The sequence below is a fragment of the Dermacentor andersoni genome, unplaced genomic scaffold (genome assembly GCF_023375885.2).
Source record: "Dermacentor andersoni unplaced genomic scaffold, qqDerAnde1_hic_scaffold ctg00000041.1, whole genome shotgun sequence".
Classification (NCBI taxonomy): Eukaryota; Metazoa; Arthropoda; class Arachnida; order Ixodida; family Ixodidae; genus Dermacentor; species Dermacentor andersoni.
Window position 1 is genome coordinate 1,845,758 of NW_027314754.1, and position 26,650 is coordinate 1,872,407.

The window sequence follows — 26,650 nt, forward strand, 5'->3', positions numbered from 1 at the left end:
ACTGCTCCCAATAAGCTAGGTAAGATATGCGCTGCCGTACAGAATAAAAACGAGCGGGTAAAAGGCAAAAAACGAACAGATATTCGTCTGAAGCAAAATAAGAACAACACTTTTACTGACTGTCGTATGGGTGTGGTTTATAAGATTCCCCTTAGCTGTGGCCAGTTCTACGTAAGGCAAACGGGACGGTGTATCAATCAGAGGCTAATGGAACATAAAAGGTCGTTAACCGGTGGATCGCCTTCTAATCTTTCGCTACATTGCCGATATTGTAACTGCACGCAAGAGTTAGATGAATGCGCGATATTGTACAGGCATAAGAATAAGATACGCGTCTTATGGTAGAGGCATGGCATATCTATAATGATGGAAGTGCGTGCGTGAGTCAGCCTTCGATTACTTTACATAAAGAAGAGATTAAGTGCCTTAACAGTTATCTCTCACGTAGACCGGCACGTGTACCCGACTGACACGTGGTGTTACCATTCCTGAGCATGGGCAGATGAGTTTTGTGTCTTCTTTCTTTTTTCGCCTCAGTGCTCCCTTCAGTTGACGGCGTTCGTGTTGTCCACTTCTCTACTCTTGTGTCCTGTCTGCACGCCTCACTTCTCTTTTTTGCATAATGAATCCTTACAAACTAGCTCAGCTTTATGTCGTTCTAGTCGATTTATATCCCGAAATTACAGCTACCAGTCAAGCATTACTCAAATAAAACTCGACCTTTCCCTTCAGTCACTGGGTAGCCGACGTGACATAGCACGCCTGTCCTTGCTCCATAGATATGTTCACCAAATGAAGCCATCAAACTTGCCACTAGAACGCGCGTCTTGCACATCACGACGACTTTATAATGATTTAAGCCTCACTCGCATTTACGGCAACAAAAACGCATTTAACTTCTCGGCTCTACTACGAGTTATACGGTTATGGAATTCGCTCCCTAACAGCACTGTCGCTCCAATGAGCAATTATAAAGTCAGACGACTACTGAACCTACAGTCTTCATCATAACAAATATATTCATCTGTACATATGTCATGTCATATAATGCGTGTAACATCTGGATCATGACTTTCTTTTTGTTGTTGTTATTGTTGTTTCAATTTTGTTTGGTTTATGTGCTCGCGCTACGCACGTTATTTTGCGCGAGTGTTACATCGGTTTTTACGTTACCGTGAATTGTACTTTTCATTGATTTCCTGACAACTGTTTGTATTGATTTAGCATTTTTATTTGTTACACTGTTTTGCAAGCACGTGATAATTAAAACATAAAACATTTTTTAGCTCTCACATTTTTTAGCGCTCATATATATGTTTTCTCTTGTAATTTGTTCAATGATGCCCCCCTTACTCAATGCTCCCCTTGGGGCCTGTATGGTACCTTGAAATAAATAAATAAATAAATAAATAAATAAATAAATAGACTGAAATGGCACGATGACGGCACTCCATATAGTTAGGTATGAAAGAGGTTGCAATTTATGAAAAGCATGCTTTCACTGTAGCACAAAAACATCTTGAATCGTAAATGCTAACATATGCGCACACTATAGACAAGATCCCTTTTCTATATTCCATATGGCAATACACCAGAACGGTGCATACATACACGTAGCGTTTGCCACTGGATAGTCAATTCTTTATTTTAGGTTTTACATAATAACTACCTGGATATGGTGAGAAAAATTGTGGACTTATACACCGCTTGATGGGCCTCACCACACTTATAAGAGATCAGTAGGCACAAGCCCCCACCCCCCCCTAAAAAAAGTTTAATTTACTTACAAAGAGCAAGATTGACAGAGAAGGCGTATGTCTCGTAGTTGACAACAAAATGCAATGGAAGTAATTGTAAAGCTATAACACAAAGTGGTACAATGTGAGCTAACAAGCAAACGCTTGACATCACGGTAGCGTAGTTGGCTAAATAAGGGCCTTCCGGATGGCAGACACATACAAAGTGTTTAGTTGGTCATGGAATGAGGTATTCAGGAATGTAGGTACAACATAGCATGAAAATAGAAACACCGGTAGTTCTACACTTTGGTAATACAAAAGTACTCTGCACTCAGATGCCATATGATGTGTGGCGATATGTAAGTGAAATTCCATAAATAAATGAATCATTTTTGGGTACTGTTTGAGAAATTCATGCAAATCTGTAGTCAAATACTATCTTGACAGGTACAATAATATATTATACAAAAACATGTCTAGTTGGCGAATCATACGACCCCTCAACAGTCACGCAGAGCACCTTTTTTGCAAGGTTTGCAGTTTTAAAACATTAAATATTTTTAGTTGCCCCAGACAAAGAGACAATAACTTCTGTGGGAATAAAGAAATGCATAATACAAAGTGTTCTTGGTTTTGGTAGGAAAAATATGACTGTTACGCATAGTATTTCTGATGATTCTAGAAAGTGTTGAAGAAAGATTATTAACATGGGCATCCTATGTCATCGTACTGCTGAACGTTACCCCCAGTAATTTGGAGGTGTCCGTGTAGTCAATCGCGGTGCCACTTAGGTATAAAGAGAGGCGGTGTAGTGTGGTATGGTCTGAAAAACGTTACTCAGTTCCTTCAGGTCGCACTAGATTTTCATTCTCTCATTTTTCATTTTATTTTATTTTTATTTCCACTCTTGTCATACAAATTATCAAACACTGACTTAACCTTGCCTAATTCCTTGCCTGAAGCGGTCCGCGTAAAATAATTGATTTCTTTTAGGGAAAAAGAGTACAAATTTAGTATTTTATTTGTTCGTTTTAGGGCATAAACTGATGAAAATGTGGCAAATGATGAGAGCGGGCGGTTTCCGGAATCTGCTTAGCGTTGTGTATCATTGGAAGAGAAGAATAGGTTGCTGTCGTCTGCATATATACTGTATTTTGCATGGGTATTGGTGTAGGGGCTGTCATTTATGTGTGGATTGAACCGGAGTGGTCCCAAGATGCTACCCTGAGGGATGCCATTCGAAATTCTCAGAATATGTTAAGAACAATGATATATGACCCCGTATTGAGAGCAGGAACCCAGATATGATTTAATTAGATTGATGGCATTCTCACGTATGCCACAGTGCTCTAATTTTACAAAAAGAATGTTGTGATTTAAGTAGTCGAAGGCGTTTCTGAAATCAACAAAAATGCCAAGAGTTGAAAGCTGTGTCTCAACATTTTTTAAAATCTAATCTTTTTGAACAAGTTGTGCACAAGTAGTGCACCTCCTTCAAAAATAGTTTCTTCATTGTTTTGACCACTCTTCAAATAATCACTAAGCAACCTGAAACACAGATGAGAATGTTAAATATCTTCAATTTGTGCAAATGCTTTTATACAAAATATCATTTCGTATTTGAAATGCCAAAGCATTACGGGAGACTGAAAAGTTCCCAGAAGTTGTTGAGGCCGTGGCCGATCACCAACAGTTCAAAATATGTTCATTTCTATCTCCAAAAATGCATAGAATTTTGAGACCAGAAGTAATATTTCATCTAAGGTGTTGTCCAGTGAAATTATAGGGTATGTACACAATGTACATGTATGTAAGACAATATAAGAATTCTAGTACAGAACTAAATAAGGGTCCATTTCCCGCTTGTGCGATATATGGTTTCATTACTATCTATGACGTTTGTAGTATTCAGGTTTGTGTTTTTTCGTTAGATTCTGTGTACTAAATATTTCGTTTTTCGTATGAAGTTTGGTACTTCCTATACTTTTGTTGCCGTGGCTTTATTTTAGTATAAGTGTACAAATAATAATATAAAGAAAAATGAAAGTTCGCGAAAAAAGGAACTGGCCGCAATGGGATCCGAAGAAGACCCTCCATATTAGGCGTGCGTTGTCACATCATTTATCCGCGTGCGCTATTCTCATGTTCTCCTCCAACGGTACTTAAGTACATCTGATAGTTGTGTTGTGCTCTTATCATATATGTGGTACTTCTCAGCTAGTAATCAGTAGCCAGTAACATTTTGAGGAGGCAGCGTCTTATTTGCCTACGTCTATACTACAGTACATAGCTTTGTCCAGAATCACAGCGATTGAAGGGTTGCTTCGTCAACCGTTAGCTTAAATTTGGTGATACAGCAAACTTGAGTTTAAGAGATGTGAAAACTCTGCAAGTGTACTCTAGATGCGTATTTAAAACAAAGCACCAGCGAAAAAGAGACGTAGGAAAGCAAAACCCGGCACTGTAGATTGCTTATCTATGTCCCCTCTTTGTTGGCGCTTTGTTCTGAACAAGAACCCTACTTTCCTACAAGGGCTCTCAAATCTTCCTGTGTTTTGGTGGCCTGATCATCGAAAAGTTTTGTTGACTGGATAAGCACTGCATTTTGTGCAATTGAATTTGCTGTGGATTGGTACGGATGTCGCGGTGAGCAGTTAGTGAAGTCAAAGGGACTGGTAACTAAAATGTTAAATGTTTGTGCATATGCTAGCGATCATTACACATGTTTACCGGACGATTTTGCAAAACAAAAAGTATAAATATCTCGGCGCTCTTCCTGCAGTTTGTCCTGCAAAGCTAAGTTTGAATATAGGGCAGCAAGGGCCAGCACGGTACTGAACCTTCTTCAGCGTAACTTCAGACGAGAACCTTTCAAGTTATAAGAAAATAAGTATATGAGGAATGCGAGCCCAATCTTGCAATTCAGCAGCTGCCAGTGCGATCCTTCTGCGATAAAGTATATTGATATGTTGGAGTCGGTTCAGAAGCGCGTAGCTTGGTTTGTGACGTGCATCTATGATTTCCGAAGAAGTTCATCCGATGTAGTCAAATCACTCGGTTAGCCCTTATTCTCTGGAAGAGGTCAATTCCCAAAGCTGTCATTGGTTTACTATATACTAAACAGCAAAACTGACGTTGATAAGCACAAGTATTTCAAAAAACTCATCTACCTGTCCTCACGCGTAGACCAGTCTCTAAGGATGTGCGAGCATAACTACCCCGTAAATTTATTCAAGTACGCATTTGTCCACTTAGTGTGCATGACTGGAAGTCTAGCGAATTGGTGCCAAGGTGCCAAAAAGACGCAGAAACTCATTAAGCCATAAGCTTTGCACATCGATAGTATTTACTTATTTAACTTTTAAAAAAGTTGTTTCATGCTGAAGTCGTCTGGTTCTTCTTCACCATAAAGAGCAGGTTTCATTTCTGGGTGGATACATAGGGGAGCCAGGTGAACAGTTGAAAGCCCTTCCAAATTCTTCGAAATTTTTCATGGACACGTTCACCCTAAAAACAAATGACAGAGACGTTTCATGATTTTGTAAGTAAAGAGAAGGTATCGCCATTTTTACACACGATATCACTGCCTCTACAAAACAACTTTATGAAACGTAAATCACATTGTTGTACATGTCATAGGTACCGTATTGAATTTCTCAAAATAGAGCTTTGTTGATATAATAATGCGGAACTATAATTTTGTATTTACTTGTATGTCGCTTAAACAAGAACATCAGGAAAGACTAGCTCTGCTGCACTTTTTATTTAGTTAGCTGACTTACAGTAACGCGAATCAGCACATTTATAGCAGATAAATCGTAAGTGTTCAGACTTTATTTTAAAGTAATATCGCTGTACTAAAAACGAATAAATTACAACTTTTTTCGATGCCACGGTAAGCATTCCTTCGTTTGTACATGGAAGCTTTCATGAACAGTCAAATGAATCTCTGAAAGCAACCTAATTTAGTTATTTTTACATTGCCAGACCGCGCACGCAATGAAGCAGCATTTTCGTCATTCTTGACTCACTAGTGAACAACATGGGGCTTTCCTGTAGCGAAATAAAGACGTATTACTTAGACAAGCCGGTCAACACACATTTTGTTTTGAGAATGCTCGTTTGCGTTACCCTAACATATAGCTGTCAATTTTGTTGATGTGACCACATAGTCACATTGGGAGTGTTCTAAATTGTTGATATCACTTGGTCTCTAAAGCTGTCATAAAGTTTACGGGACGACTACGAAAGTAATCATTGTGTCATCTGCGCGAATCCACTCCGAGAAGTTGAGCCTATTGCATCGCAGTACATTTTGGTAGAATTCAAATATTTTACACCTATAGCATGCGCCAGAAATTACCCTTTGCAATATGCAAAAAGATAACACCAGTTGCACTAATACACCAATTCAGAATGTAAAAATCACATCCTCGTTTTTTGTATTAATGAGAGTAGGCACTTGAATGCTGTTGACGTCAAGAATTAATAATAATTCGTCACTGTAGACGCCGAATAAGTGGCATCCGGGTGTGTTGGGTAGTGGCTCAACAGCTATGACGTCTTTTGATGCCACTAACTGCCAATTAAACGGAAGATACTATTGAAAAGAGGTATCATGGAGAGTATCAGTATGTCCCATAAGTTCAGGCAGATAGCTGCAGGTGAAGTAATTTTCCATTTAGATGGGCACAGCCAGCCACCGTTGTGAGTCTTGTTATATTGTGTGTTAAACTTTACAGGTGTTACCATTTGTTCACAAAGAAACTACACAGCATATGCACGACCCATAGCCTCGCTACAACCTGCTGTGCTTGAACGACATGCCTCGCAAATAGCGGTGGGGACATCCGCGTAAATGGAAACGTGTGAATACGCTGCTGCCAACTGCCTCGGCGAGGCCGTAGTCCACGAGAGAGCCTGAAAACAACGGCAGGAAGAACGAAGATTTTGGTCGAACATTCCTTTCAAGAGACTGATCAATATGTGTAGTCAGAATACTCAAATGCGCAGCAAAACATGCCAATTTGTGCAAGTTCTGTGATTGCTACAAAGTGGCAGGTTTTTTTGGTTTTATGCCACAACTCAAACTGGCTTCACACCAAAGAGATGATCACCGACGCAACTATCAGCGAACACGTAACACACATCCAACCATTACCTATCCAGCTTCCATACGACAGCTAAGCAAAACAGATAACAACGAGGGTGTTCCTCTCGCTCTCCATACAGTGTGTAGCTGACAGCTCAAATACATCGCAACACAGAAAGAGTTCACTCGCCGCCGTTGAAACAACAACTTGAAGTGCAAGCTTGGTGCAAGCGAATCCTTTTATTTGAATGAACCAAATGAACGGAACTTAATGTAGCGGCTTACAGAATAAAGCGCTTCATCACCATTATCTTCGTATTTCAAGCCAACAAGAAGAACGGTGTTTTCAATTTCGCCCATGTTGTAAATTGTTTGGTCGTTACACAGTGAACTCAGTAACAACGGCAGACATATGATCTTGCTGCACGCATTTTGTAAGATCAAATTGCAATTTGCTCGGTCATGTGAATGAAGCCTATGTATATGACGATTTACATCTGGGCAAACTTGAATTCACATTTAATTGTACGGGAGATGAATAAATGCTTTCGATTAGCAACCTCCCAACTGGTTTTGATGAAACGCGTTGCATGCTATGGTGAAACCTGAAACTTTTCGCCTGCAGAAAACAAGACTTTCACTTAAGACTTATTACGGTTCTTCAAAAAATGACAAAATATGGTAAGCTTGAAAAGCATTTAAGAACAACGGTTACAGACTTGTAACTCGGCATCAGAAATGATATCATAGTTGTTTGAATATATGTTAGCACATCTCGTGCGGAAAATTTCCATTTATCTGCTTACGTCAAAACGTTACATTGCTTAAAATAAGTGGTTTGCTAAACTTACTGGCAGATTTCAGCGTGGTGTATAATATATCGCTATTGTGCGCTAGAACTGTCTTAATAGGTCTTGTTTTAAAATATTGATATCTTTTTTGAATTGCTGAGCTGGAAATTTGAAAGCTTGTTGTTTTATTAGCAATATTTTTTCGCAATATTCAATCTTTCCTGAAAAGCAGGATGAGAAAAATAACAAATTTGTTCCTAAAGATGGTAAAAACTAATTTCATGGTATACGTGTATTACGTACGAGCCCTCGAGATATTGCTTCCTCTTAAGCAGGCTTCTTTCGCAGACGGTCGAAATTTCTAAACTCAGTAAGTGTATCGCCGCTTGTCATGGTGTAAATCCTCCTTTTTACTTAATGACAAAGTCACATCCACAATCTTTAACTAAAAAGAAGTAATTACAGCGGCCATGCATAACAAATAGGAAAGTTATTTAACGAAAACCGTGTTTTCAAATCAGCGCTATAGACAAGAGAAAAGTGCTATTTCATAATTATTTATGATTTAAAGTATGATTTAGCTTGTCTGCAGCATTTCTGGAATAACATTTTGTCAGAAAATGATATGTTTTGCCAAGAATAAAGTTTCAGAGAAATGAGACCAGACCAATGTTCTCCATAGTTTGACATGTAAAAAAATCTCCTTGATATGAAATGCCGCATTCTTGAATTCTTTCCACTGAATTCTTCTATTTTAGGATTGCTTCCGCCTAATGTACTCTCTAAAAGTTTACAGTAGATAAGAATTAATGTACATAGAACGCAAGAGTGAAAAACTCCACACAGCTGGCCTCCTTTGAACAGCTAAGAGTATTTGTTGGTATCAAAATAGCAACAAAAAAATTAACAGTTTGATTTCTTAAACTCTCCCAACATGTTTTACGCAGCACGCGCTCCCCTTCCGTAGAATGACCCTGAATTTCCTTCTTGTCTCAAAGATTCCAAGGGTGAGCATTATAAAATGCTTTTCTTGTGTTTTAGATAAATATATCAAGAAGATTTCGCGAAAGGCCTTCTTCAGATATTAAATATGAAACTAATTTATAGCGAGATATGCACACAGAAGCTAAGAGCTTATTGTGCGTTTGAAACTGCGGTAGATTCTCAATGGGAAATTGAATCGGAAAAAATCCCTGTGTACAAAGAACATGACATGCGGTGCACGAGAATACTGGAATACATAGCGATTGTCTTTAACGAAAAGGAAAACATTAAATAAGTTATCTGAATATTTTGCAAAGTTACTCTTTAGTTTCTGCAGAATGTGCAGCAAAACAATTTCATTGCTTTGGCGGCCACTGGTTGAGCGCTCACCAACTTCTTACATTAATCCGGCTCAACGGAGAGTGCCAGACGACCGGGCCACTTCCTTCACGTGCTTTCGCACCGGCCACATCCCTCGCTGCTGCCGAAGCCGCTGGTATTTGTCTCCTCAACAAAACATTTCTCCTGACTACAGCTCGAAGCATCAACGACGACCGTTGTAAGCTCAGTCCAAACCAGCCCGCGCTGAATTTGCCACTCGCACGTACAACTCCTACCGCTTGCCCTCGCTTCAAGCTGGACCGTCCCGCCCACCGCACTCGAGATGCCCGCCATCTCTGTCATTCGCAGGTCCCAACCTCTGGAAACCCAGGGGTTCTGGAACACAGATGTCGTATCTGAAGTTGCAAAACCTTTGTTGACCCTCGTTACTCGAAACCAAATCAATGTTCTTATTATAAATTACCAGATATGGCTCTAAAGGACGCAAGTGCCCAGACAACCGTCATGAGCTCTGACCTCCGCCGCAATCTCAGAAAGACGTTCACACTAGTGCAATCACCTGCCATTCGTGTTCCCAAGAGCAGAACAACCGCCGTACTTGAGATGTTTATTGCCAGCATTGTCACGTCTGTACTCTTCGCTGTAATTTACAATTGCCCTGATATTATTATCGGAATTACCTTTATGACACTGTGCTCTGCGCTTATCTACTGTTAATTATATGTTCTGCGCTTCTAACAGTACTGATGCACTCCTTCCGGTGCCGCTTACTAAGCCTGCCTTCAGGGCGGCGAATTCGTTCGGCTGCCACCTGAAGTGTAGCTTACGTCATGATAGGGCCCTTCCCTGCTCTTCCTTACGGGAATTACGCCGCATATCCGGTTTCAAGTGTTCTTTTAACTCACGCCATCATGGTGCCCCACACTATTGTTACACTTCAAAACAATCACACGTGCCTTCTCAGTCTCAACTTTGGGTCATGCACGCAAGTTTTTACACTATGTATTTCGCTTGTTACGCTGATCTTGCAGAACTGCAGACGTGGCGCTACCCACTGATCTTCATCGCCTCAGTACTGCTGAAGCCTCGTCTTTGGCTTTGCCACGTGCAGGTTCGCTGTGCCGAATGATAGGCTAAGGTCTGTGGCCTAATTTAGCTCATGCCTTCTGCTCCGCACTAGCATCTTATCAAGATTGCCGCAGTTTTGCGTTGCAGAAACGCCGGCGTTGCTGCTAGCGTTCGCAAGCTACATCGGCGTGTATCAGCGTGCAAAGTAATACAAACAGAGATTAACACAGTGCTTGCGAAATTCAGTGTAAAGCCTTCCTTCCAATCTTCCGGCCTCGCAGTCGTAACGGGCAAGAAAAAGGACAACACTAGGAAGTTATGCGTCGATTATCCCCATCTCACTAAGGCTACAAAGGGGCACGGGTACCCAATTCCACGCATCGACGATGCAATGTGTTTTTGCGCGGCGCCAAGGACTCCTCTTCCATCGACCGCTACTCTGGATTTTTGCTGACGAAAAGAAGCTAAGACAACAACATTCATTACGCTGGATGCCTCTACCAACTTACAGTCAGCTTTGAAATGCCACTTTCCGCCTAATTATATACCCTCCTCATCCCAGGCCCTAAATGGTTCATATGATTGTGGTATCTTAATTACATGATTGTCTTTTCGCTCGCCGTAGAAAGCTGTTTTCTTCGCACTTTCGCTGTTGTTTCCGTTTTTCGAAAAGCGGGCCTGCAACTGAGAAATGCTGAATGTCGTTTCGGGCACCGCCACATCAAAGGGAGTAGCCGCCCCGCCAACGCTGCCCGAATGCAACTAAATTCGTACAAATTCCACGCTGTCAAGTAATTCCTGCTTCCCTGTTCTTAAAACAATGTCTAAACCTTCCTTGAATTCTTGCCTATTTTGACGCTCCATTAAGAGCTTCGCAGCCATCACGTGGGCGCTTGCCTATTTTGCCAAGTATAACGTTGCTGTTCATGTAGACCAGGAAAGGCCGCACCTATTTACCTCCTTTTAGCAAGGCTCATGAGCCGATATAGTTTCACTCATTTTGACTCTTCGCGACACCGATGTTTGCAACGATGCGAATGGCCGCGGCATCGGTGCTATTCTTGCCCAACAAATTCCCGGCATCATCTGTGGTATTGCTTACGCTAGCCGGCTCTTCTCCGCATCGGAGTGGAATTTTCTACAGGGGAGAGTGAATGTCGTGCTCTCATTTTAGCCGCCGCGAAATTTCATCTCTATCCTTTTGTCCCACACTTCTCCGTCGTTAGAGGCCGTCATATTTCTCCTGGTTGTCCTCGCTCAAACACCCCGCTGGACGCTTCGGACGCAGGGTGTTGGAATTAAGAGCATACGCATTTACTGGGCCAAACAAATCAAGGCTATTACACAAGGACGCCGTCTGCCTGTCACGTCATACACAGACGACGACACTGATGCCTGCGTGCTGTTCATTGCACACTTTCTCTGCGTCGCCATTCATCAGAGTCGCGACCCCTACCTACGGTTTATCATTGATCGCTTTACCGCTCAACACTTCTACCCTACACCTCGTTTTTCGTTTTAAAAACGATTTACTGTACGGGCGTAACTTGCAACTCCAAAGCGCCTAACTTTTTGTCAGCGTTTACGAACACCTATCCATTGGCCGTGCCGTGTTCACACAGCTTCTTGACGCCTCCTCTCTTCTGCCCGCGGCCCACTTGGGCGTCACGCGAACTTATGACCATTCCCATGTACGATTTTTTTGACATGGATTTAACTATTCTTTTCGACAATACATTTCAATAGATAAGCACGACCAACGCCGCAAGAAATGTTCCTCGCTTCCAGTCGGCCTACTTAAGTCCACCGGAATTTCCACTAAGTCGTTCTTCGCGTATGGCTGGAGCTCCCTGGACATTTATAGACGTCAAACTTAGCCAACCGATGTATCGCCGTCGCCACTGATAATGTGACTTGCTTCGTTATCACGTGCTTCCTACGAGGTGCTCCACCGAGGTCACCGACTTCATGACGTTATCCTTCACGGTGGTCCTTCCGGTCTGTTCCTGACATATCGCTGCCTCAGTTCTCTCGCCAACATTGTTTCTGACCTCCTCCAGTCATACACGACTCATCAGTCCACGAAGGCTTATCATCCGCAAACAAACGGACTCACCGAGTGCCTCCTCCCCATGCGTACGAACGTGCTCGCAATGAACATCAAGGAAGAGTACCGTGACTCGGACTCTGCATTGCCCTTTATCAGGCTGTCAGCACGGCCCTGCGAGCTATTCACCCTTGTGTCTCACGTATTTTCCCTACTTTCTCCTCCATTTCTTCTCTGCTTTCTAGTGACACACCCTCGACCTGATCCTGCCATCATAATATCATTGCTGCACGCAAACTGCACGCAGCATCACCCATGGGCCTCAATAGCTGTCTGATCCTCCTCCGGCCACCGTTTTCGACACGTGGCCCAAGTGATTGACCTGACCTACGAGATTTGTGAACAAGTGGCGCCACCAGTGTGAAGGGTCTTATTTACAAAACACCTCTCCAGGCTCAAGCCTGGAGAGAGCCTAGTCGCCTTGGAGACCTAGGTCTACTAGGTCTCCAAGGCGACTAGGCTGCAATGCTTCTCTACATATAATGGTAAAAGAAAGCTATTTGCAGTCAGGATAGAATAAATAGAAGAAATTTTTTATGATTTTTATATTCAATGTGGCGCCCCGGAGAGCCCAAAGTGTTCATGAAATATTTCCTAGGTATACTTTGTGGCGCAAAATACATTTCTGGAAAAGGGACAGAAGAAAGGGAGACAGTGAAGCGCCAAACTACCAACTGTTTAATGACAGCCTGAACAAACGTATAGAAGAAAATACAACTTCCGCTCATGCGCAGGGAGCCAAGGTGTGACAGAACAACGTGGTCATGATAACATACTTTGTATGAAGCACATTTCTGCGGAATATAATACGATAGATGTATCGCTGACACAATCAGACCCTTTCTTTTTAATATAAAACGCTTACAACAACTCCCTTGCAGTTTGGTCCCTACTTCTGCCAAGAATCAATACTGCGCTACATCCGTCCACGTCCTGTCCTTCCTTAATATCGTGTTTGTAAAACTGAGCGCAATATAACCATGAACCATAACCATGAATCAATACTCGTTCAAAGCATGGTCTACAACGACAGGCTTTACAGTGCGCAGGAAGGTGCGCGTTCTGCGCACTGTAAAGCCTGTCGTTGTAGACCATGCTTTGAACGAGTATTGATTCTTGGCAAAAGTAGGGACCAAACTGCAAGGGAGTTGTTGGAAGCGTTTTATATTACAAAGAACGGGTCTTGATTGTGTCAGCGATACATCTATCGTATTATATTCCGCAGAAATGTGCTTCATACAAAGTATGTTATCATGACCACGTTGTTCTGTCACACCTTGGCTCCCTGCGCATGAGCGGAAGTTGTATTTTCTTCTATACGTTTGTTCAGGCTGTCATTAAACAGTTGGTAGTTTGGCGCTTCACTGTCTCCCTTTCTTCTGTCCCTTTTCCAGAAATGTACTTTGCGCCACAAAGTATACCTAGGAAATCTAAGCACCAACTTGCCCAAGAAGAAGTCCTTTTGATTCATGAAATACTTCTGACACTTTGCTGACTCTTCTTGACATAGTGGCCTAAAGGAGGTAAACGCTGAAAATATTATGTAGTGTACGCTACAATAATTTAAACTGATCAAATACTACTGATATGTACTTGCACAATACAAAAAGATATCGAGAAAAGATGTGATTGCGCTCTCGTATGACTTTTATTGCAAGTTCTGTGAAAAAGAAACAAAAGAAAAGAGAATAAAACGATGAAACCACGCATACGCCTTCCCTTACCGTGTATCTTTTCTTACCTCTTTGGCGCAACGCTATATTTTCTCCGCCCTATCTTTTGGATGAGCGTAGCGTTATCTGTTACGCTGCACTGAGTCTGTAGAAATAACCCGAAAGCAATATCAGGCATTTTAAAAGTATTTCAGAAATTTAACTCATATAGAATATTATTGTTTATCCACACGCAGACAACCTACCATAGCAGTCGAAATGAAGAACAACTGCAATCCGGTAACGTTCTCTAGACCTCTTAGACGAGTGTCTATTCCCTTACATTCTTCTTTGAGTACTTCGGTATATGCCTGGAAATGAAAGGCAGGACGGTATGATTAGGCCATACACCGAAAGCGTGCCCTTTAAATTCACCTCGAAGTACTGCAGCCTCAGTGCGCTTCAATTTTACTTCATTTTAGGCAGCTTAATCATTCAACCATCTTTAACTTGCGTGATAGCCGTTGGCAAAGAAAATAGCATAAAGGGTGAGGATGAAATTAAATATATAGTGGAAATGTATGGCCATTTCCATAGTTCACTTTCCCCTATTAAGTGTTACCTTCCCTGTACAGACATGATCACTTAATGTGTTTCTGTGCTTTGTTTCAGCTTGCTTCTACTCTTTTACAATATCTACCTTACTGATTCTTCGAAGGATGATTTCAAGGCGAGGGTAATAGTGGCAAAAAGCTTGCTGTCAATCAACGACAGCACTCTAAAACAACCGGCATCAACACTTACGCGTTTTTTTGTCAGCTAATTTTTTTCCAATGAAAAGCAGAAATCCCGAAGATATACTACGTCAACTGGGTGCATTGCTCGATAACCAATATTGAGTAATAATCAACAGCTCTGTTTCCACATATTTACGTATCCCTCCCTATTTCCCGCACTCGCACACTCGCAGCCACGTGGTCCTTTTTTTTCTTTTTACTAAAAGTTTACTTAGGTATCGGCTTGTGCATTATGAGCAGCAATTTTACAAAATTGATCTCCGAATTTTAATCTCCTTACGCCTAAAATATCTCGCATTTAAATATTTTCAAACTGCAAATGCACGCGCATTCCTATTTCGACCATGTGAGCCCCTCACCTGAAATGCACAAAGCGCATGACTTTCCCTACTTACCGGTTGAAAAGTGCAGCATGTAGGTTAGCGTAATATGGCTATGTGATAATAATTTTACGTGCAGACGAATTGTTTTATATTGCTTGGGGATAACGAATCGACACTCCAAAAAACAATGGTTTCAATGGGGGCTTCTCCATGTGCTCATGATGCCGTACTTGACCCTAATCTAAAAGAAAGCGCAATATATTGAAGCACAGATAGCCCCCTTTTTTTTTTCTTCTTGCATAATGTGAAGCGAGTTGCTAGCAGGAAAGCACCGTAGTGTCAGTGGTTGCAAAACACGCAGCCTAAACGTTTGAGAGCTATTTTGGAGGGTAATAAATTGAGTACCTCTAAGCTCATGAACTGAATTGCTTAATCTAATTTTATTGCGATAGCAATTATAAGGACACCCCAGGCGTATTTTTGCCATCACCGTGATTTTCGGTATAAAATTCAATTGCGATAACACCGGCGCCGCGCGTCGTATGCTGTATGTGCGAATGAAAGCACGTGAGGGTAACGACGATCGCGGCTCAATCCGGCTCGCGCAAACGGAGAAAGCGGCGAGCAAACGGGCCGTCTTCCGTCGCGCTAAAGGCCGTAGGGCGATGGGACAGAGGAAGGAGGGGCGGCGTTGTGCTCCTGCAGTAACTGTGTATTTCGCGACCGGCTGCAAGGGGAACGGACAATCGTGGCTCAATCTAGCGCGCCATATATGGAGGAAAGTGGAGAGGCATCGCGGGAGGCAGGTATGCCCCTTTGACTCTGCTACCAAGTGCGTACTTTGCACAGCCGCGCGCGTGGTACCTTGAAAGGGATCTACAGATGTCTTATGCTTTTGTATGCGCTGGGCTCTAGCCACTCTTGCATTGCAGCGATAGACGGCAGAAAGGTCACTTCGCTCGCTGCTGCGGCCGCGCTTGCTCACACCTGTGCTTTGACAGCGAGTGCCCGCGATCATCGAGTGGGATGTGTTCATGTTTGTATGTGCGGGTTGACACCATGCTTGCTTATTCAGTTAGCAAACGACTGTTTCCATGTTTATAAGGCCAATAGAACTACTATCCTTACTTCATATCAGTCTTGCGGAATGGGCGCCCCATTCCATTCCAATTCCATTTCGGGAATTTAGAACTTGTCGCAATTCCATTCTTTTCAATACTTCGGAATGAAAAAAACTTCGCTCATTTCCACTCCGGGAATGGCCAGGCCATTCGATTCAATTCCTGTAAGTCCTCAACGGAGTAAATGCATCTCCGTAGTTTTACCGAGTTACCGATGAAAGCACCATAACGCTAATGTCATCAGACGCGTTAAGAACTGCAAAATACGCAAAATACGTTACCAAAGTCGAGGGATAAAAGCTTGGTGACACATCTCCTGCAGCACAACCACCTTACTTATTGTCATAGGGGCAGTTCTCCCGATGCCTACAATATTTGCATGGTCAGCATGTTTTAAACGTTTGAGATGTTTACTTATTCTTTAAGCTTAACTGTCTTACTGCAAACATGACAACATAGCGTATCTTTGCTTTGCTTTGCTTATCTTCGCTTAGGTGTCCTCGTGATTTTTAAATGCTTCAATAAAACTCACATGCAGTGCAAGGTGCAAAAAGAACCTTTATTTTGCTTTTATTCATCGATATTTTGCAGATAAATGGGCGCTTTGCCGTTTAGTTCTGAAAACTTGAAATGTAAATTATGGCTACTTCAACGGTTAGTTCCAAAAACACAAAAAAGTTAGATAAGACAATCGCCTTCCACCTATGTGTAGCGCTTCACAAACATAAGGTGCTCGAAAGAGCTGCTTGACAGGCGATTTCGCTTCGCTGTCGTTATCAGGGATGCGGTAGGGAACACGCGTTCCACGTCAGTTGACGTCGAATTCCCAGCGAAAACTGCCCTTACGAGGCGGGAAAGCAAGGGAAAGCGGCCAGCGTTCGCTTTCCAATGAGTCAGGGGTTTAACCATGCCTGCGCAAGTTCCCTCTGTAAAGGAAAGCGAAATTTTCCCTGCAATGGATCCAGGCACATTGTCTTGTGGGGCATTTTCATTCTGCCTGGTGTTTTTAAACATCAGTCAGCTTGGCCCTGCTTCAGAGTCTGCATTCGAGACGGGGCTGGCGCTGTCCTGTCCTAACAAAAGAGGCCCCCTCTCCAGCACAGCAGAACGCGTCTGCCCGGCTGTTGCACCTGAACACCAAGAAGAATTACACCGTGGGTCTAGGAGGGCACCCATTAAAAAAAACAGGCAGTCCACGTGCTTGCGAACCGCTTCTCCAGGCTGCGCTGTAGGCCTTTAGCCGCCTCTTTGCAAAGAAGTGTGTCTGTGCTTATGATTTCCGTAAGGAAAACTTCGATATTTTGCAACGCGGAAATCAAAAGCCCGGCTGTCTCGTGCCTTTTCTGCAGCAACTCCGTGGCTTCCTCTACAGGGAAGAGGAGCTCAATCTAGTATGCCGCCAGCCTGAGTTCATATTTAGACAATGTAGCCTTCTTGCACGAATGCAGAGTTTCTGTAAGGCCTGGATGACCTGAAAAAGTGGTAACAAACTTTCTCATCTTTCGCAGCTGCGAGTACCACTTCATCGAGATGTGAGATTCCAAATGTAGACCGGCCACTTCTTCCGTGTCGCTGGTGCTCTTGCGTATATATGCAACGATGGCGTCGCATTTTTTGACGACTTCCTTCGGCATTTGGGTCCTAAAATAAAGTGAGGACAATAAGTGAATACGCCACCGTAAGTACTGGTAGCGCAAACGGCAAACATTCAATGAAATGTTAAATAGAATGATGACATATGTAATCATAGGGCATTGCACTCGACGACACACTGACACTCTTCAAGACTGCATTACACAAAATAAAGTGGGGGCAGACATAACCGTTTTCTCCACCCCTACGATAAATTTTGTGCACCATTAATGCACCTTCCTGTTCTTTAGGAACAAATGTCGGGCACGTAGTGTCATGGCTACGGCACTACGGCTGCTATTATCTTAATGAAATGGGCTTCGTAATTCAAATAAACATACTAGTACCAAATTGCCGCCTCGCTGGCTGATCTTATATGCCAGGCAACTGCGTTTACGGGCACAGTGATTTGTACTAGAAGGACGGACGTGCGCAGGATTTCATTGTTCCCTGGCGGGAATGGGATGGGGGCGTACCAATAAAAACAAGGAGAGGGCGGTCACGAAAGGAGAAAAATAGCAAGGAGCCCAAACTACAATAAGACGAAAATAGCTTGAACAAGGAATCAACCAAATCCAAATATGTTAAATGTAACTTCGGGACACCGTGAGCATCTTTTACGTGATGTGCCAGTTTTGTATTTGTTTGTCTTTAGCGCTATTTCAGAATGGTTGATTGACGCGGTAAGAGCAGACCTTGAAGTTGCGTAAGCTTGGGGCCTGGCCTAAGGCAGAAAAATGACCTGCAGCTATTATTTGATGGGAAGCAGAGTTCGTGACATCGGCCATAGCAGAAAATGGAAAACGAATCCCCGAGATGAAAAAGTGAAGCACGCACAAGAACTCGCCTAAACATGAGCTGTGGGTAGTGGCATAATAAAGCTTTAGAGCAACGAAACTGGAATAAGCACAGTGGTCTGCCCCTAATTTTCAAACTGCAATTATTATATTCATACATTCGTTGCCCATGCATTCATGGCAAATTATTTAACAAAGCTTGGTCTAAGGAATTGTTCATAAAAATAGTAATTAATGAACCACATAAGATGAAACCAATATGTTATTTAATAGCGCATACCTGTCGAATCACGTCGTTTAGGGCAAGCTGCATCCATTGGGCGGCGAAGCGAAATCGAAATTCCTCCAACTGATGGAAATCGCTTAACAGCTCCTTAGTTAAGAGTTGCGGGCAGTCCTCGAAATTGTCATCATCATAGTCCTCTGAAGTCTCCCACCCGGTAAATGCAAATATCTTTATTATTGATGAAGCGTTATCTGTAACCACGCGAAGGGCCTGGAAAATGAAATAAAAACAGTTAACGGCGGCGAAATTGTACGCAAATTATCTCACCTTGTCAGCGATGTTCCACTGCAGCAACGCTGCGTCATAATTCTGAGCGGATCTGACCAGCTGAGTGGCTCCCCGTCAGGCGAGTGAAACGGTGGAGGTAAGTGTGAGCCATGAAGTTGAGAGTCCGCTAATATCCACACGTTTAGACCGCGACGTCCACAGGTCTTGTGCGATTCAGACGTACTCCGTTCCCGTCAAATAGGATATTTTCGTCTGTAGCACTGATATTTTGCCGCGCAAGAACTTCTCTCTGAGAACATGCCGCGATTGCAACTCGTAGCCCGGGACGGCGACCTGAATCTGAAAGAAGACAATGCAGTTACGTTGATGAAAGGCGGCTCAATAATATTGTCAAACTTACCGTTACGAAATCTTTGAGCCCTCCTTCTCGACAACACGAAAGGGCAAATTATGTTGATTATGGCGTCGTTAAGAGCAGCCTTTCGATGAACAGGCACAGAGCTGCGCTCATAGGTGAAGGCCGATGTTATCTTCGGCTGGCTTGCTAGCCCTTTCTCTTGGTGCGTATACTCAAGTTCGTGCTTTCTTTTTAGATGCAGAATCAAATAAAATGAAACTCCGACTACAGCAAGTATAGTTTCGGAGCAAAGCTTGCAGCGTGCAGCATGTTTGTTTTCTTCGCGGGTAATTTTAAAAAATTATTTACAATGTGCTATGTTGGCGGACTTACTGCGTGCGTGAGCCACTGAGCTTGCGTTATGGAAGTGCTTTTTATTTGCAATAGAAGTCTCGAAAGGAGGGTGGGGTGGCCGCAAAGAAAGCCGAGGGGTGTGCTTCTAATCATTGTCAAGCATTCACAGTAGGAGCGAACTCCTAAATAAAACCGTTGCGCTTCTCTAACCGCCAACAGGGGCCAGTGCGGCAGTGGTGCCACCTTAACCTCCCCCTCCCCCCCCTCCCCCCACCCTAGACCAGAGCTCCCTAGAACAGAGCCAATATGGTTTTCTTCTGCGCGAATCGTCGCGTCGGGGCTCGGGGAGGCGCCGCCGTGACCACAGTTACGTAGCGTGCGCTCTCCTGCTTCTGCTGGCTTCCCAGACCAATACTTTCAAATATTTATTCTCCCGCTCTCTCTGTATAGAGGAAGAGGGCGCACAGTTCACCACGTGCGAATGTGTGCTGCGTTGACCTGCAGACCTTCGTCGACAGAGTTTCGGGCAAAGGCACCCGTGTGTCTAGACATAGGGGGAACAATGTTGCAAAAGCGTTAGGGGGGCGGGAGGAAGAGTGCGAGGTGAGACGACGCGCGAGCTGGTATGCGAAAGCTTGCAGTGAGCACAAGCATCGCGTCAGCGCCAACACGCATCACAACTTAGATGAGCGCTTTTTTGAATATGCGTCCGAGTCGCCGACAGTGACTGAAGCAAAAACAAACAAGTGAAGTGTGGGCAGGCAGCAGGCGGCCGTGGCTAAGGCGCCGCCCAGGTTAAAAAAAAAGCGGAGGGTGGGGGGGCGTCAAGTGGGGGGGGGGCGTAGTATGCCGCCTCCGTAGTTCGGCACTACGGATACCAACGGCATAGAGCTGCGGTTACGCGAAGAAACAATAGCAAAAGCTATTCTTGTAATGTCCTCTTGGGTGGTGATTTCAATATGCCTTCAATCGACTGGAGTACTGATTTTCCTGAGCCCCTTTCTAGTGCTGCTGAACCTTTTGTCGACCTCGTAGTGTTCCATGATTTAGCTCAGTTAGTAAAAGAACCCACGCGCATTCAGTATGATACAGCTTCAATTTTAGATCTATTCCTTGTAAGCAATGCAGTGCTCAGTCGTGATCCCGAAGTACATATTTTTGACGGAATATCTGATCACAAACTGGTATCTTTAACAGTTCAACTTGGTCGTCCGACTGAAACCAAGAAAAAAAGGTGCCTCGTTCCAAACTTTTGCCGCGCTAAGGACGTTGACATATTGGACGCCATGGATAGGTCGCTGGATGATTTCATACTTCTTTCTGAATCGGGCACGTGCTGTGTGAACGAGCTGTGGCGCTTCTTTAGGAACCTAGTCTTAAAATGCGTCAGGGACTTTGTTCCAATGAGACTAAGCATTCAACAGCGCACACGCCCATGGATTACAAAGGAGATAGTGCGGCTGGAACTGAAGGCTAAACGAATAAGAAAACAGCACCGTCAGTGTACCACAGAGGACAATGCCAGTAAACTTTCCAACATACGTCTGCAACTAAAGGCAAGCATTAAAAAAGCAAAGGAATACCACCAAAGTGTATCTCTGAAGAATTTTCTGCTGTCTTCCCCGGCAAAGTTCTGGCGTCATTTTTCTTCGAAAAAGCAACCCTTGTCTAGTGTCTGCATCGACGGGGATACCGTAACTGATAAAAGTTTGATAGCAAAATCTTTCAATCAATTTTTCTGTTCGGTATTTACGGATGACGACGGTCGTAAACCAAGCTACCTTCCAGTTGATTGCCCGCCAATTGCAGATATCTCAGTGACCGAAGAAGGTATTTTGTCTCTCTTGTTAAATTTGAATACAAAGAAATCGCCTGGAATGGACGGCATACCTACTGCCTTTCTCGTGAGATATGCCGAGTGGTGCTCAAAATATCTGTGCATCATATTTAGCAAGTCTTTATTGCGTGCGGAAGTTCCGGATGACTGGAAGTACGCAAAGGTTACCCCGATACCCAAATCAGAAAACAGGTCGCTTATCACTTCGTACAGACCAATTTCATTGTTACCCACATGTGCAAAAACCCTTGAGCGTATTATATTTAAACATATTTCGGTCTTTCTTAATGACAACAATATCATTGATCCCAGGCAGCATGGGTTTCGGAAGGGACTGTCTACAACAACACAGCTACTGGAAACTGTCCACGAACTCGCAGCAGTTCTAGATAAACAGGGCCAAACTGATTTAATATCCATAGATTTCGAAAAAGCATTCGACCGTGTGTCTCACACTAAACTGCTGTTAAAGCTACAAACAATACTTAAAAATGATTCTTTGATTTCATGGATTTCAGCGTATCTGTCGTTAAGGCGGCAAAGTGTGTTTATTGACGGCGCGCGTTCTGGATCAGCACCGGTTCGATCGGGCATTCCACAGGGGGTCCGTCCTTGGGCCTCTTTTCTTTCTAATCTTTGTCAATGACTTAATAAAAGAAGTAAGCGTGAAAATACGTTTATTTGCAGACGACTGTATACTATATCAAGAAGTTATTAGCGTAAATGATCAGGTCCGCTTGAATTCTGCACTAGCCAAGGTAGAAGCGTGGTGTGCCACATGGCAAATGAATATTAATGCAAAGAAAACGGTTGCTATGTCAGTAACACGAAAACGCCACCCCTTAAAATTTTCTTACAGTTTCAGTGGTAATAATATATCTACGGTTAGTAGCTATAAATACTTAGGCCTCGTAATTTCATCCGACCTAATATGGAACGATCACATATCTCATATTTCAAAAAAGGCAATGCGCCAACTTGGTTACTTGAGAAGGTCGCTTAGACAGTCCACGCAAGAAATCCGTCTGTTAGCGTACAAAACGTATATTAGGCCAATTCTTGAGTACGCCTCGGTAGTGTGGGACCCGTACACCCTGAAGAACATTACTCAATTGGAAAATATTCAAAGAAAGTCTGTTAGATTCGTGTTTAACTGTTATAGCTGGCACGTATCTCCGACAGTTCTTATTAACGAAATTAACCTGGAAACATTAAAATTAAGGCGATATAGGGACCGTCTGAAATACATGTATTTACTTTACCATGATATGCTGGGGATAGATAAGGATATGTATATTACTTTAGTCACTAGGCGTGCAACACGATCTAATCATCAGAAGAAAATAAAGAAATTTTCTTGCAGAACAAACGTATTTAAAAACACATTTTTTCCTCGGACGATAGGTGAGTGGAACGCGCTTTCTGCGAGTACAGTGGAATGCCCGACCGTCCAGTCATTCTGCAACCAGCTGAATAGCATTTAGACTTGATGTTATATGTATATGTATGCATGAATGTAATTTTTCTTTTTCCTTTTGATTTACAATATACGGAAGTGCTATTTTCGCTTGCTTGTCATTACTATTTGTAGATTTCTTGCTGCTCAACCTACCGAGCATGCGCGATGTCTTTCAGCATACCAGTATGAATGCGACTCCTTGTTATCAATGTCGCGTTGTTATCAATATGCTCTATACAGCTTTTGTTGTTCAGCGAATATCTGTATTTTAAAACATATTGAAATTTTGTGATGCATTTTTCGTTGGAATGTTCTATACGGCTTGTGCGGATCAGGGAATGTGTCTATTGCAATGTATTGAATTCTTGTAATGATTTTTGCTGTTAATTTTTGTTTTGTTCATCTGTATATCGCACTGTCCACTCCTGCCCAAGGCCTAAGACTAAGGCCGGCAGTATCCTGTAAATAAAAATAAAGACAAACTTCGGAGCAACTTAGTCTATAAATACATAGTTGTAGTAGGCGCATTGCTTATCAATATACCGTGCTTGTAATCCACCAAGCTGTTTTAAAAATACTGCTTTAGTGGTAAATTCGAGGCTCTGACTTACTAATGCCTTAACGTGGGCTGGTTGGCTCTTCGTCATATATTGACAAAAAACAGCGGGTAGGCGAAAAAGCGCTCCATTTTCTGAAAAAGACGCCATTACATTCCGGTATCGCGAAAGTGTGGAATGATTCCGGAATGCTAACTCCGCCACACTGCTTCGTATAGCTGTCTACTAATCTGCTATCGCAACCGATGCTTCGCCTTTCGGGCGATACTGCGACTTTTTGTAATATTGCTTGTTCATTTTTCACCATAGTCTATACTTGCAATGCATTCACAGATATATTGGGCTGTGAAGAAGACGACGCGCCTGCGTTCAGCAACACTGCCAACGCTCGGCTCGCTCTGCTCGCGCTGCTGGTCGCTGGTTAGGCGGTACCTCACGCTGCCTCGCGTTTTCTACTAGTCGCGTCCGTGAACGAAAGCACCACCAAATAAACCTCTCATCAAATTGTATCCTGCAGAAAAACCGTTTTGTGCATGGAACAATATCCTGCATCGAAAGCACTTGTGAATAAAATGAGCACATGTAATAGTTTGACGTTAGGTTTAATTAGTGTAAGGATGTTAGCTATTACTTACAGATTATTACACACATATTTCACAAGTCCAAAATACATCGCGCGGACATTGCCTTGAGGCGTTACTGAAACTCACTTTGAAAGCCACCTGGAGGCCAATGTTGTCAGCAAGGTCTTCGTTTAAGGTTTCGCTCGAGTGGCTGTAGCGTTGTCTTGCCTTATGATCATTGTCTTTCTGTAATGGGAGTTTTATAATAAAACTAGAGTGGATAAGGCGGGAAAGGTGTGGCAGGATACATGCTTCAATGAAACACGTTGCTTGACTAATTGTTGCATCAATATTTACCACATTTGCGGCACCGCAAAAGGCGAGGGACAACAGCAGTAGCATAAACCAGTGCACCTGTGTATGTTGAATTTCTTGTCCGTCGTTTTTTGCTCCGCTACAGTTCTTGTAATCGATTGCGTCACAGTGGAATCACCGTTATATGTTGTAAACAATAACATAAGAATACATATGTAATAACATAATACTAAATATTTTTCTGCTCAATGGGGTCACAGTTTAGCGTCTCTTCATGCCGTGTTTTTGTCATATCACTGTTTTTAACTATTTCTGTACCAAAGTTTCGCCATGGTTTCAGAATTCAGCATACACATTATAAAAGCTAAACACAGAATGAGCATTTAAATTGACAACACCATTCTATAAACTAGAGTACTCAAAGAGACGCTAAAAGTGAGGTAACACTAAAAAGTGTCAAACAATTATAGAAACGACTATTAGGAGGTGGATTACAAGATATCACGGCCACGTACGTTGAGTCACATTGCACAAACATGCTGCTACACTTGGCACTACTTTGTTTAACGCAAAACGATGTCAAGTAGCCGGCTACATAAAAAAACATTTCGCACAATGACGCTTCGAAGTCCCACCGGACTTCGGTGCTCCCCCGCCAAGTCGGAGCTTCTGCTTTACAGCAAAGAGAAGGGAGGCAGACCCAGGGGGGGGGGGGGGGTGATACCCAGGGTCGACGTTATTCGGGTCCTGGGCATGTTTGTCGAATTCAACGGCGGGAACGGAATGGCTTTCCGCAAGATCATCGCAAAGACGGACAACGCTTTCCGCCTCGTCCGCAGAATAGCAAACTGGCACCGAGGAATGAAGGAAAACAATCTCCTCAGGCTTATCAATGCCTTCGTACTATGTCACTTTACGTACACAATTTCTATGCACAACTGACTCAGAGCGGAGCGAGACAAGCTCAACGCTCTCATCCGCAAAGTGGTGAAGAGGGCCCTCGGGCTACCCATCAGCACCCATACCGAGGATATCCTCAAGCTGGGGGTGCATAAGACTGCCGAGGAGATTGCCGAAGCCCAAGAATGCGCGCAACTCACTCGCCTGAGCACCACAGCGGCAGGTAAACACATCCTCGAAGAGTTGAGTTACCACCCTGCGGGATTCCCGTTGGTCAGTACCCCGATCCCTAGGTGCATTCGAGACAAGTTCGAAATGGCCCCTGTGCCCCGAAACGTCCATCCCGTCCATAACGAGGGCAGACGCAAGGTCAGTGCAGCAGCCATCCTCAAACAGATCAAGCAACAAGGCATTAGAGCAAGCTTCATCGAAGCCGCGGAGTATAGCGATGGGAAAACCTTTGCCATCGTCGTGGTCGACTCCAGTGGCAAGATTTCCAATAGCGCCTCCATTCGCACTTCAGACCCCGGAGTCGCCCAGCAAGCACCATCGGCCTCGCCCTGCTATACGGTGGTGGGTCCGAGATGTATAGTGACTCCAAAATGGCAGTTAGGGCTTTTCAGAAGGGTTGCATCGCCAAGCAAGCTGCTCGTCTTCTTAGCAGCTCGAGTCGATATGCTCTCGCGCATCATTCAATCCACTGGTTTGCCGCTCACGTAGGGTCGGTCGAGGGTGCTCCCCCGAACCTCAATGAGTCTGCTCACGAGGCTGCGCGTGACTTCACCAACCGCGCTTCCTCTGCAAGAAGCGCCGACTCCCCTCCGCCCTACGGCGACAGGGACGCTCCCGCTACTCACAACGAGAATATTAAATTCTTCTACATGTCTAGAAGGGTCTTTCCACCCCCTGACCCCAAGTTGAATAGGGCGCAAGCCGTTTCGCTTAGACTTCTGCAGACCAGCACGTATCCGTGTCTGTCCGTTCTCCACGAGGCTTACCCGGACGTGTATCGCGACGACGCCTGCCCCTCCATGCGGGCAGAACTCCACTCTAGCGCAGATGCTCTGGAAGTGCGGGTCGACATACCCCAAGTTCATCAAGGAGGAGTGGGACTCGCTTCTGCGTAGCCCCGCTCTAGAAAAGCAAATCCTCGCCGTCCGGCGTGCCCGCGACCGGACCTGACCGGGTTAGACCGGCCGGCCCCGACGTGGGACTAGCTGGGTGCGCGACGAGTTCGCGTCCTCGCCGGACCTGCAATAAAATTTCTTCACTCATTCACTCAAATGTAATATGCTCTCTATCTGCATTTTTTCGCACTTACACACGTGATCAGTGAGCTCGTTTATATATTTCGCTAAACTTAAGTAGT

At 43.7% G+C, this 26,650-nt stretch overlaps 1 long non-coding RNA gene across 1 annotated transcript in view; it reads right to left on the reverse strand.

The window, feature by feature from the left end:
- Positions 1–26,650, reverse strand: part of LOC140214390 (uncharacterized) — a 147,643-nt gene that overhangs the window by 115,905 nt on the left and 5,088 nt on the right. The window contains exon 2 of the long non-coding RNA XR_011891336.1: positions 24,214–24,312. This is a non-coding gene — a long non-coding RNA (uncharacterized lncRNA). The remainder of the gene's footprint in view (positions 1–24,213; positions 24,313–26,650) is intronic.